The sequence below is a fragment of the Narcine bancroftii genome, chromosome 4 (assembly GCF_036971445.1).
Source record: "Narcine bancroftii isolate sNarBan1 chromosome 4, sNarBan1.hap1, whole genome shotgun sequence".
Lineage (NCBI taxonomy): Eukaryota > Metazoa > Chordata > Chondrichthyes > Torpediniformes > Narcinidae > Narcine > Narcine bancroftii.
Window position 1 is genome coordinate 299,547,758 of NC_091472.1, and position 13,520 is coordinate 299,561,277.

The 13,520-nt window shown below is 41.3% G+C and overlaps 1 protein-coding gene across 18 annotated transcripts in view; it reads right to left on the bottom strand.

Annotated features, from left to right (window-relative positions):
• The window catches only part of LOC138762153 (myosin-IIIb-like), a 550,501-nt gene that overhangs the window by 208,685 nt on the left and 328,296 nt on the right, over positions 1 to 13,520 (bottom strand). The gene's annotated exons all lie outside the window — the stretch shown is intronic.

The following is a 13,520-nucleotide window of genomic DNA, read 5'->3' on the forward strand; positions in this document are numbered from 1 at the left end:
GTCCTGTCTGGCAGCATCATTGAGCAAAGCATCAGACCAGAAGTCAATACATCAAAAGGCTGAGAAGATCACCGGAGTCTCCCTTTCCATTATTGATAACATTCACTGGGAGCAATGCTTAAATAGGACTCAAAGAATTATTGAAGATGCCTACTGTCCATCACATAATATCTTGGACTGCCTACCATCAAAAGAGAAGTGCAGGAGCCTCAAAATTAGGACTGCAGGATGTGAGATGATGAATGATGTCCTGCAACCTTGGGTCTTCATTAATGAAATTTAGTAAATTATTCCGGAATATTTATATATATTTATTTTAGACTATATTTCTATGTAGGAATGTTATGAATATTTGGTGTGAGAATGTATAATGTATGTGCACTGTGCTCTTGAGAAATGTTGTTTTGTCTGGTTGGATATGTACAGTCAGATGATAATAAACTTGAATTTTTGTGGTGTTGGAGCAGTTGACGATGAGTGTAATAAGAAGTTGAAGAGATTGATCATTGTTGGAAAGAAACTGTTCAATCTAGAGGTGCTGGTCTTCAGGCTTCTGTAGGTTCCACCTGAGGGTACAGTAGCAGTGAGAATAGGATGTGACCAGGCTGATGGGGGTCCTCAAGGGTGCTGGCTGCCTTCTTGATGTAATGCCTCACATAGATGTCTTCAATAGATTGGGGGGGGGGGGGTGTGTCAGAGCCTGTGATGGATCGAGCTATGTTTGCACCTTCTGTGTTATTGGGCACTCAAACTACCAAATCAGACTGTGATGTATCCAGTCAGTATACCTTCCACAGTGCATCTGAAGAAGTTTGAAGACTATTCAATGACATGCCAAATCTCAGCAATGGTGGGCCTTCTTCATTCTTGCTTTGATGTGCTGGTTCTCAGAGAAGTCTAATGATAATAGGAACTCTTGGAACTTGAAGGTTCAAGCCCTTTCCACCTTCATCTTATCAATGTGAGATCAGGTCTGTGGTTCCTCAGCCTTGCCTCCTAAAATCAATAATTGGTCTTGGTGACGTTGAGAGCAAGATTTTTCTTCTGGACCACCCAATCAGATTTTCAATCTCCATCCTGTATTCATCATTTCAAGTTATGTGGCCAGCAATGAAAGTGTCATCAGCGAATTTATAGACTGCATGGCGTGTATAACGAATAGAGTAAAGAACTAACCAGTTGGTGTGTCCATGAACTGGTGGAGGAGGTGATGCTGCTGTTCTGCATTGATTGGGGTCTGCCGATGAAGTAGGATCCAGTCACAGAGGGCTAAACAGTGTCCCAGACCCCTCAAACATTTTGTTGGTGTGATGCTGTTGAACACCAAGCTGTAGTCAATGAATTACAGCATGACATAGTTATTCCTGTGTTCTATATGATATAATACAGAGGGGAGGGCCAGTGAGATGGTGTCTGCCATTGACCCGTTGTGAGGAGAGGCAAATTAATGTGAGCCCAAATCCTTGATGAGACTGAAGTTGACTTACTTTATACCTAACCTCTCAAAGCACTTTATCACAGGAGATGCAAGTGTCACAAGCTGAGAGTTGTTCAGGCAGGTCACCTTGCTTTTTTTGGACACCAGCATAATGGATATCTTTTTAAAAAAAAGGTTGAGGATCTCAGACTATAGCAAGGAGAAGTTGAAAATGTCTGCAAAGTCTCCAACCATTTGGTTCGCAGGGATTTTCAGGACACTGCCATCCCAGCCTCATAAAACTGGGAACAAAGAGTCACCAGAGGCCATGGGAGCCTGAGAGAGTTTTTCATCATTTTCCCTTTCGAATTGAGCACAGAAGATATCAAGCTAATGTGGAAGAGACGTATCATAGTTTATGATTCTGTAATGACTCTCCTTCTAGGATGTGATGATATGTAAACCCTATGATGCCCGATCAATTACACAAAGTCTTAAGATGCCGAGACTGAAGGCTTTTATTTACAAGGGATGGACAGCATTCCTGTGTTAGTCACTCACACTGACCTTGACTTGAACTGGGGGAAGGATAATAGCATGGCAGCCTTTATGGGGAAGAAAGGGAGAGGAATCACGAGCCGGCCAGTGAGATCAGGATCAACCAGGAAAGGTCATGATATTTACATATAGCATGCAAATATATACAAGAGTTGTTTCACCACACCCTACCACCAAGTATCCATCTGAGACTTGTTAGGTCTGCTTTGTTCATGAATGAGTGAGACAAACACCAGGCTGAGTCGAAATCAGGGTTCTTTGTTCTTTATTACCGGATTGTAACACTTGCGACTAACAAGTTAGTCGGAGAATGCATTCTCCGACTAACATTGTTAGTCGCAAGTGTTACAATCCGGTAATAAAGAACAAAGAACCCTGATTTCGACTCAGCCTGGTGTTTGTCTCACTCATTCATGAACAAAGCAGACCTAACAGACTCCAGCTTGGTCCAGAATTGGCTTTTTGAGTTGGTGGTGGCCCTCCAGAGGTTGTGTCTTGTCTTTATGTATATCTCTGAATCTCCTGATCTGAACACCACAGATCTGGTCTTCAACAAATCTCTTGATTCATGGCTAGATTACACCTAGATAGCCTTAGTAGGAAGACACCCGTCCACACATTTTCTGATAAAGTTGGTAATCACTATAGCATATTCAGTCAGAGAAACTGCCAAGTCCTTGAACATAATCCAGTCCAATGTTTCACAGTCATGAAGCTGCTCTCCTGCCTCCCCAGACTGTGCAGCATTATTATTGTTTCCATGCTCTTCAGATACTGTGTACAGGAAGAATAAACACAGCCACATGGTCAACTTAAAGTATGGGCGTGGAATGGAGTACCATGCATCCAGTGTAGCAGTGGTCATAGAACCATAGAATATTTCAGCGCAAAAACAGGCCCTTCAACCCTTCTAGTCTGTGCTGAACTATTATTCTGCCTAGTCTCACTGAACTGCACCCAGTCCATAGTCCTCCACACCCCACCTATCCATGTACCTCTCCAAACGCTTCTTAAATGTTAAAATTGACATTTACCACTTCAGTGGGCAGCTTGATCCACACTCTGACCACTCTGTGTGAAGAAGGTTCCCCCTAATGTTCCGTCTAAACCTTTCTCCTTTCATCCTTGAACTGTCCTTTGGTTTCTATCTAACTTACCCTCAATGGAAAAAGCCTCCCTACATTTACTCTGTCATAATTTTAAATAACTCTATAAAATCTTCCCTCATTCTATGCTCCAGAGAATAAAGTCCTAATCTATTTAACCTTTCCCTGCAACTCAGTTTCTGAAGTCTGGGCATCATCCTAATAAATCTTCTCTGCATTCTTTCAATCTTATACCTACCCTTCCTATAGTTAGATGACCAAAACTGCACACAATGTTCCAAATTTGGTCTCACTTATGTCTTTTTTTAAAAATTTCCATAAATGTACATAGTAAACTTTCCAATATCAAAACACACACACACACACACACACACACACACACACACACACACACACACACAGACATATATATATATATATATATATATATATGTGAACATTTTTTTAAAAACTATTTTTTTTACAAAAAACAAACTAAACAAAACACCCCCCCCCCCTTCACAATATAAATCCATACGCCATCAGGGCTCACGTCCATGTTGACCATAAAAAATTCCATGGGGAAGTCTACAGCAGCATCTATAATTGTCCTTTTTATTGTTATAGTTATAATTAGGCCCCTATATGATCCAACTATGGCTGCCATATCTTGATAAGTATGTCATATTTATTTTTGAAATTATGTGATTTTTTAATATAGATATGTAACTATTCATCTCAGCAGTCATCATGCTGTATGCATGGGGAGTTGGATTTCCAAATAATTGCAATACATTTCTTAGCCACTGCTAAGGCTATTTTAACAAATAAAATTTGGAATTTAGTAAATTTATTGCTTACTTCAGTAAAGTTGCCCAAAAGATAAAGTTCCAGGTCACCTGTTATCCTTGTAATATTTCAGTAATATCCTGCCAGAAAGGTCTTGGCTTCATATGTGACCACATAGCATATAAAAAAATTCCAGTTTCAATCCTACACCTAAAACACATCTCCGATATTTCAGATTTTGATTTATGCAACTTCTGTGGTGTGAGATATAATTGGTGAAGAAAGTTATATTGTACTAATCTATAATCTTGCATTTATAATGGATGTTATGCTATCCAAACATAAATCAGACCAGCATCTTTCCATTATTGCAACACCTAAATCAGACTCCCATCTCTCTCTCGATCTCTGTAAATCTGGTTTTGCACTTTCATTTTGGAGAGCATAGTACATCTTGGTTATAAATTTAGGTGTATTCCCCAGCCAAACTGTTCATTCCATTTCACTAATTTCAGGTGGGGCCAAATCTTTCTCTTTGGAACAATCTTAGCTGGAGAAAAGAAAGTCCCTTTAGTTACTCCATATTTATTTTTTAATTGTTCAAAAGACATGAGATCCCTCCTCATAACAGTCATCAATACACCTTATTCCTTTGTTATATCATGAATTCAATATTTTGTTATCCTGATTCATAGGCAGGAACTCATCTCACATGTAGGTGTTCTTAATGATATACCTGCACTCATTTATTTCTTGGCATATTATAATCGTAGGGTTATCCGTCTTTTTTGTTATTAACTTATCATTCCACTTGTAAAGTCCTTCGCTGTCTCCTCTTTTATTGAATTCAATCCCATTCAGATCCAAGGCTGCAGGGAGGGGGGGGTGTACTTCAAAGAAGAATGATAAAAATCATGCTTGTGTTGATAAATAATACTTCTTAAAATCTGGGAGCCTAAGTCCTCCCAATTTATAATCCCATGTTAGATTTTCCAATGAAATTCTCACCACCTTGTTATTCCATAGGAATGGCCTTATATAATTATTTAAAGAAATTTTTAGGTAGTGCAATAGGCAATGATTGAATAGATACTTTAATCTTCATTTTAATACAACTTACTCTTCGCACAAAAGTAATTGGCAAGCCTTTCCAGTTCTGCAAATCTTTCTCTATTTTTTTCTAAAAGAGGAGTGTAATTAAATTTATACAACTACTGTAAATTATTATCCATCATTATTCCTTAATATTTGATTCCATCTGACTTGACTTTTTGACTTTGGCTTGGCTTCGCGGACGAAGATTTATGGAGGGGGTAAAAGTCCACGTCAGCTGCAGGCTCGTTTGTGGCTGACAAGTCCGATGTGGGACAGGCAGACACGGTTGCAGCGGCTGCAGGGGAAAATTGATTGGTTGGGGTTGGGTGTTGGGTTTTTCCTCCTTTGCCTTTTGTCAGTGAAGTGGGCTCTGCGGTCTTCTTCAAAGGAGGTTGCTGCCCGCCAAACTGTGAGGCGCCAAGATGCACGGTTTGAGGCGATATCAGCCCACTGACGGTGGTCAATGTGGCAGGCACCAAGAGATTTCTTTAGGCAGTCCTTGTACCTTTTCTTTGGTGCACCTCTGTCACGGTGGCCAGTGGAGAGCTCGCCATATAACACGATCTTGGGAAGGCGATGGTCCTCCATTCTGGAGACGTGACCCATCCAGCACAGCTGGATCTTCAGCAGCGTGGACTCGATGCTGTCGACCTCTGCCATCTCGAGTACTTCGACGTTAGGGATGAAAGCGCTCCAATGGATGTTGAGGATGGAGCGGAGACAACGCTGGTGGAAGCGTTCTAGGAGCCGTAGGTGATGCCGGTAGAGGACCCATGATTCGGAGCCGAACAGGAGTGTGGGTATGACAATGGCTCTGTATACGCTTATCTTTGTGAGGTTTTTCAGTTGGTTGTTTTTCCAGACTCTTTTGTGTAGTCTTCCAATGGCGCTATTTGCCTTGGCGAGTCTGTTGTCTATCTCATTGTCGATCCTTGCATCTGTCCATCTATCTTCCATTTAAATCTACTACCTTTTTGATATCTTTCATAATCAAAAATCATTAGTGGAATTATTTCATTTTTGTCCATATTTATCTTATAACCTGGCATTCTTTCATATTTTTCTAATATTGTTTATAATTTTATCAAGGATTCAGCCGGGTCAGACATATATAATAGCACATCATCAGCAAATAAGCTAATTTTATGTTCTTCCTGTGAACCCCTTAATATCCAGATCTCTTCTTATAATCTCCATCAGTGGTTCAAACGCAAGGATAAAAAGCACTGGGAACAGAGGACACCCCTGTCAACTCAATCTACTCAAGGGAAAAACCACTGACATCTGATTATTAGTTATGATTTTTGTTTTGTGGTTTATGATAAAGAGTTCTGATCCAATTTATAAATTTTCTGCCTATACCAAATTTTTCCATTGTTTTATATAAAAAAGACCATTCTAAACAGTCAAATGCTTTTTCTGCAACTGGGGAGACTGTTATAACCATATAACCGTCTACGGCGCGGAAACAGGCAATGTTGGCCCTTCGAATCTGCACCGATTGAGCAACTCCACTAGCTCAACCCTCCTGCTCTCCGCCCATAACCCTCCAACCCCCTCACCTCCATGTACACATCCAACTTTCTCTTAAATGAGAGAAGGGACCCTGCCGCAACTATGTAATTTAGAAGATCATTCCATTCTGCCACCACTCGCTGAGTGAAAAAGCATCCTCTAATATTTCTCCTAAAGTTTTTCCCCCTTACCCTTAACTCATGCTCTCTTGTTCCAACCTACCCTGTCCTCAGGGGAAAGAGTCTGTTTATGTCTAGTCTATCTATTCCTTTCATAATTTTAAATACCTCTATCAAGTCCCCTCTCAGTCATCTATGTTCCAATGAATAAAATTCCAGTCTCCATAATCTCTTCCTGTAATCCAGATGCTGTAAGACAGGCAACATCCTTGTAAACCTTCTCTGAACCCTCTCCATCTTATCTATATCCTTTCTATAATTTGGAGACCAGAACTGAGCACAGTACTCCAAACCAGGTCTCACCAATGCCTTAAACAGCTGCAGCATCACTTCCCAGCTCCTATACTCTATACTATGATTTATGAAGGCCAGCATACCATATGCTGTCTACATGGGAATCCACCTTCAGTGAACTCTGTACCATAACCTCCAGGTCCCTCTGCTCCTCTGCGTACTTCAATGCCCTCCCCATAACTGCATATGTCCTATTCTGGTTATTTTTACTGAAATGCAGCTCCTCGCACTTTTCTACATTGAATTCCATCTGCCATCTTTCAGCCCATTCTTCCAAACAAACCAAATCCTTCTGTAATCCAAGAAAACCTATCTCACTATCCACCATTCCCCCTATTTTCGTTACATCCACATATTTGGATTCAACTGTGATTTTTGCCATATGTGTTATGTTAAATAGTCTACCTAGACTATTTGAAGAGTGTCCTCCTTTAACAAATCCCACCTGATCTGCATGTATTAATTTTGATAAATATTGTCCCAATCTATTAGCTAATGCTTTTGCCACTATTTTATAATCAGCATTCAGAAGTGATATAGGTCTACATGATGAAGATTTTAATTGGTCTCTACTTTTCTTCGGTAACACTGTAATTATAGCAGTTGAGAAAGATTCCAGTAGGGTATGAGTCTCCATCATCCAGTCCAATATATCCATCATAAGGGGCTTCAATAAATCTTTAAATTGTCTATAGAACTCAGGAGGAAACCCACCCTCCCCTGTAAACTTGTAAAGTGCCCAAAGCTCTCTCAATTTTTTTCTCTTATGAAAAGGGCATCCAAATTAACCCGTTCTCTATCTTCTAATTTTGGAATTTCCATATTTGCTAAAAATTCATCCAATTCATTTTCATTTCCTAATAATTCTGCTTTATATAGTTTCATATAATATTATATAAAAATACATTTTTTTGATTATATGTGATAATATCGGCCACTTTTTATTGCATTTATCATCCTAGATGACTCCTCTGCCTTTATCTGGCAAGATAAAACTTTGTGTCCATTTTCCTAATTCATAATATTTGTGTTTAGTTTTTAGTATAATTTTTTCCCATTCTATACATTTGTAATGTGTTATATCTCAATTTTTAAAAATTCTCTAATGATCTTTGTTTTTCTTGTAACCCCATTCTTTAACATTCTTTTTCTAATTTCATTACATCTTTTCCAAATCATCCAACTCTGTAGCATGTTCTTTCTTAAGATTTTTTTTATAAGAGATAATTTGTCCTCTTAAGCCTTCTTCTTTGGCTTGGCTTCGAGGACGAAGATTTATGGAGGGGTAATGTCCACGTAAGCTGCTCGTTTGTGACTGACAAGTCCGATGCGGGACAGGCAGACACGGTTGCAGCGGTTGCAAGGGAAAATTGGTTGGTTGGGGTTGGGTGTTGGGTTTTTCCTCCTTTGTCTTTTGTCAGTGAGGTGGGCTCTGCGGTCTTCTTCAAAGGAGGTTGCTGCCCGCCGAACTGTGAGGCGCCAAGATGCACGGTTTGAGGCGATATCTCAGCCCACTGGCGAGGGTCAATGTGGCAGGCACCAAGAGCTTTCTTTAGGCAGTCCTTGTACCTCTTCTTTGGTGCACCTCTGTCTCGGTGGCCAGTGGAGAGCTCGCCATGTAACACGATCTTAAGAAGGAGATGGTCCTCCATTCTGGAGATGTGACCTACGCAGCGCAGTTGGATCTTCAGCAGTGTGGATTCGATGCTGTTGGCCTCTGCCATCTCGAGTACTTCGATGTTGGAGATGAAGTCGCTCCAATGAATGTTGAGGATGGAGCGGAGACAACGCTGATGGAAGCGTTCTAGGAGCCGTAGGTGATGCCGGTAGAGGACCCATGATATACGAGCTGAACAGGAGTGTGGGTATGACAACGGCTCTGTATGCGCTAATCTTTGTGAGGTTTTTCAGTTGGTTGTTTTTCCAGACTCTTTTGTGTAGTCTTCCAAAGGCGCCATTTGCTTTGGCGAGTCTGTTGTCCATCTCGTTGTTGACCCTTGCATCCGATGAAATGGTGCAGCCGAGATAGGTAAACTGGTTGACTGTTTTGAGTTTTGTGTGCCCGATGGAGATGTGGGGGGGCTGGTAGTCATGGTGGGGAGCTGGCTGATGGAGGACCTCAGTTTTCTTCAGGCTGACTTCCAGGCCAAACATTTTGGCAGTTTCCGCAAAACAGGACATCAAGTGCTGAAGAGCTGGCTCTGAATGGGCAACTAAAGCGGCATCGTCTGCAAAGAGAAGTTCACGGACAAGTTGCTCTTGTGTCTTGGTGTGAGCTTGCAGGCGCCTCAGATTGAAGAGACTGTCATCTGTGCGGAACCGGATGTAAACAGCGTCTTCATTTTTGAGGTCTTTCATGGCTTGTTTCAGCATCATGCTGAAGAAGATTGAAAAGAGGGTTGGTGCGAGAACGCAGCCTTGCTTCACGCCATTGTTAATGGAGAAGGTTCAGAGAGCTCATTGCTGTATCTGACCCGACCTTGTTTGTTTTCGTGCAGTTGGATAATCATGTTGAGGAACTTTGGGGGGCATCCGAGGCGCTCTAGTATTTGCCAATGCCCTTTCCTGCTCACGGTGTTGAAGGCTTTGGTGAGGTCAACAAAGGTGATGTAGAGTCCTTTGTTTTGTTCTCTGCACTTTTCTTGGAGCTGTCTGAGGGCAAAGACCATGTCAGTAGTTCCTCTGTTTGCGTGAAAGCCGCACTGTGATTCCGGGAGAACATTCTTGGCGACACTAGGTATTATTCTATTTAGGAGAATCCTAGCGAAGATTTTGCCTGCAATGGAGAGCAGCGTGATTCCCCTGTAGTTTGAGCAGTCTGATTTCTCGCCTTTGTTTTTGTACAGCGTGATGATGATGGCATCAGGAAGGTCCTGAGGCAGTTTTCCTTGGTCCCAGCAGAGCTTGAAAAACTCATGCAGTTTGGCATGCAGAGTTTTGCCGCCAGCCTTCCAGACCTCTGGGGGAATTCCATCCATACCTACTGCTTTGCCACTTTTCAGTTAAGTTAAGTAAGCTTTAAGCATATCCCATTTTAAAAAGCTATTACTTGTAGAAGAAAAATTAGTTTCACAAAATAGTTCTGTCACTTAATAAACTCACAAAAATCTTTCCTTTTCTACAGTGCGGCATTGATATTCTATCTCTACACACTTACTTGTTTTTCCATTATTACAATAGTTAAAGTTAATGGCAAGTGATCTGATAAAAGTCTCGCCAAATATTCCATTTTACCACTCTACTTTTTGACTGGGCAGACATTAAAAACAAATAAATCCTTGTATGTGAGTTATGTACCCTTGAGTAGAATGAATAGCCTCTTTCTACAGGGTTAAGCTGTCTCCATATATCAATCGAATTTAAATCCTTTATAAATTATAGTGTCGTTTTTGCAGCTTTTGCCCTTGTTACTGTTCTGGCTGATTTATCCAGTATTGAATCTAATCAGAAATTGAAATCTCCTCCAACCAGTAAATTTTGTCTTTCCTCTGCTGTTTTTTCAAAAATATAGCCTTCATAAAGGTTTCATTGTCATAATTTTGTGCATAGATTTTCATAAAAGTCCATGATTCTGCATAAATTTTGCAATGCGCCACTACAAATCTTCTGGCTTGGTTAGTCAGTATCTCTTCTATTATTATTATTAATTAAAATCGCTACTCCTCTTGCTTTTGAACCAAATGAAGACAATATTACTTGTCCCACCCATCCTCTTTTTAATTTAGCATGTTCCAATTTAGTAAGATGTTTCTTGTAGAAAAACTAGATCTGCCTTTAATTATTTTAGGTGTGCTGTTACACCTCACTGGGAATTGAAGATGCATAACACTTGGGTTAAGTTTAACAAATTATCAATAATATATAAGGTGTATGTGGGATTTTTAAAAAACCCAGTCCATTACAGTCCAAGTTCAAATGCCCCAAATGAAAACTCCCAAAAAACCTCAAGTCAGTCAGGTCAAGTCTGTCAGTCAAAAAGGAACAGCTCGCAGGGTCTGCTTGGGATTCTTAGATTTGTTGCATGCTGGTTTTTTAGTTGGGCATGGAGACAGATGGCCATGATCACCATTGACTTATGACTTTCCTGAGTTTCGAATGTGGCAACAATCACCTTTGATTTCTTCACATGGGAATTTTCACCCAGTAATCTCCTAGTCACTACATGAGGTTCACACTTCCAAAGCCCACTTTAGGGTAAATAAGCGACCTTCTGTCACATAAGTCTTCTTCTCTAAACACTCTGCCTTGGGTCGTCAAGTGACTCCTGTCACATGAAGTCCTCCTCTTGGAAGGGGACTGCGGGAAGTCCAGGTCAGACACACACACATACACACTCTAGGTATTAGAGTAGCACAAATTGCTGTCAGGACAACAATGCTAGCACCCGCACACGAAGTACTTCAGTCTCCTTTCTCCCATTGAAACTACTGGGTGAGCACACTGTCAGACAGTTATGGATGGCAGTGCTAACACCCAAGAACAAAGCAATTCAGCCTCATTTGCTAAAGCTGCTGGGTGAATATGCCTACACAGACCGACCATCTGACTGACTTCCCTCAACCAACCTGTTCAAAACTCAGCATGCTGGGCTCTTCAACCGCCCCAGTGCATGCCTTCAGCTCTTCAAATTGGTGGAGAAAGGTTGACTACAGCAGATGCGCTCTCCATGAGCCCACTGGCTTCCAGTACATAGCCCTCACACTTCTGACAGTTGTCAGTTTCCCAGCGCTGTTTCAGCGCTTCCCACACAGCTGTCAGATTTCCCAGCACTACTTCAGAGCTTCACAGCAGCAGTCCTAATCCTGGTCAGAAAATAAAATTGTCCAGGTTCCATAACAGTGCCAACACCCGCTTCTTCACCGGTCCGTTTATCCCATTAACATTAAGACTAATACATTTTAGCATTCTATCCATATTGATATTTTAAACAAATGTTGTTTACCAATACAACCTTTCTGATTTTTTAAATACATACAAAATATATTCAATGTTCCTGCCTTGACGGTGATGTAAACAGGAAACACCAAAAGTCTGCAAAAAAAAGCCCGCAGAAGTCTTCAAGCAAGAAGAATCCCTCCCTTTAGTGCCATCTTTTATAGATACTCCTCTCCAAAAACCATTCTCTCCCTTAGAACAGAGTGTCCACCATGCTACTACTTTTCCCAATTTTTTCTTTTGCGAGTTCTCTGCAACATTTCAATAAAATTTACTTTTCACAAATAAATATAAGATGGCTTAAAAAAATACAACTTTTACTTTGTCCCATTGTAAACATTCTTTACAGTCTTCTTCTATGGCCACCTTAGTCTTTTCATAAACCTCACAGGAAGTTTTCCACCTCATTCTTAGTCTTGAAAAATCACTGATTACCTTCTGCTACTTCAACCCTCAGTCGCGGGGTACATCATTGAATATTTCAAGTTTTTGAATGCAATTGTCTTTTTACATCGTCATACTCTTTCCTTTGCCGATACCTGCTATACATCTATCTCTTCTTCTGAACAAGATCCCCAATAAGCCTCAAAAACCAAGGTTTCCAATGTCTGTTAACTTTGCCTTTAATCCTGACAAGGAACATCCAAACTCTGTGCTCTCAAAATTTCATCTTTTAAGGTCATCTTTGCCAGAAAACAACTTATCCCAATCCACACTTTCTAGACCTTTTCTCGTTTCCTTTCTCCAATTTATTATCTCAACCCGAGGCCCAGACCTATCCTTCTTCATAATTAACTTGAAAGTAATGATCACTGGACCAAAAATGTTCACCTACGCATACTTCTGTCAAGTGTGTTTGATCCTCTGATGTTCCAGATGTGCTGGTGGCAGTTTAGGAGTACCTTCTGTAAGATGGGCTGGTTGAAGCCCCCAGTGATGACTGAGAAGGCACCACAATACCCTGTGATGTTTGTTGATCACAGTGTGTTAATCCTCTAGAGCACACATGTCAAACTCTGGCCCGCGGGACAAATTTGGCCCGCGATATAATTATATTTGGCCCGCAAGATCATTTCAAAAATGTATTAGAGGTGGCCCGCTAGCCGCCGCGCCAGTATAGCGCATGCACACTAATACTATAAATCCCAGAATGCATTGGCGTCAGCCTGCTAATCACCCCCACCTCCTCTGTTTACGTTGCAGGGTCTCACCGTGGACTCTGGTTTTGGGGCCTGGCCGGTGTCAGGGGAAGCTAAGGCCGCTTCCCAACGCCCGGAACCGGAGGCCTCGGGCCTGACCTCGCCAGGACCGTTGTCCACTCCCCTTCCCTGCCACAGGCCGACCCGCGACTCACGGTGACGGGTCCGCTGATCCGCCGAGATGCCGCCCTGCAGCGAGAGCCGATGCCCCAGCACTGTCGTTGTCCAACCCGATCGCCCGCAAACCCCACCCTCCCGCACACAGGCCTAAGTAAGTATTATGAACTTTAATCTCAGGATAAAATGATCTTCCAATAGTTTCATGTCACAGTGATAAATATATTCCTGGTTAAAAATGGTCCTGCACCTGGATACAAGCTCATTAGGCATAAAACTTGAAAAGTGTGTAAATCAAAGGATATCTGTACCAATGGAAAAAGGGCATGGCAAATAA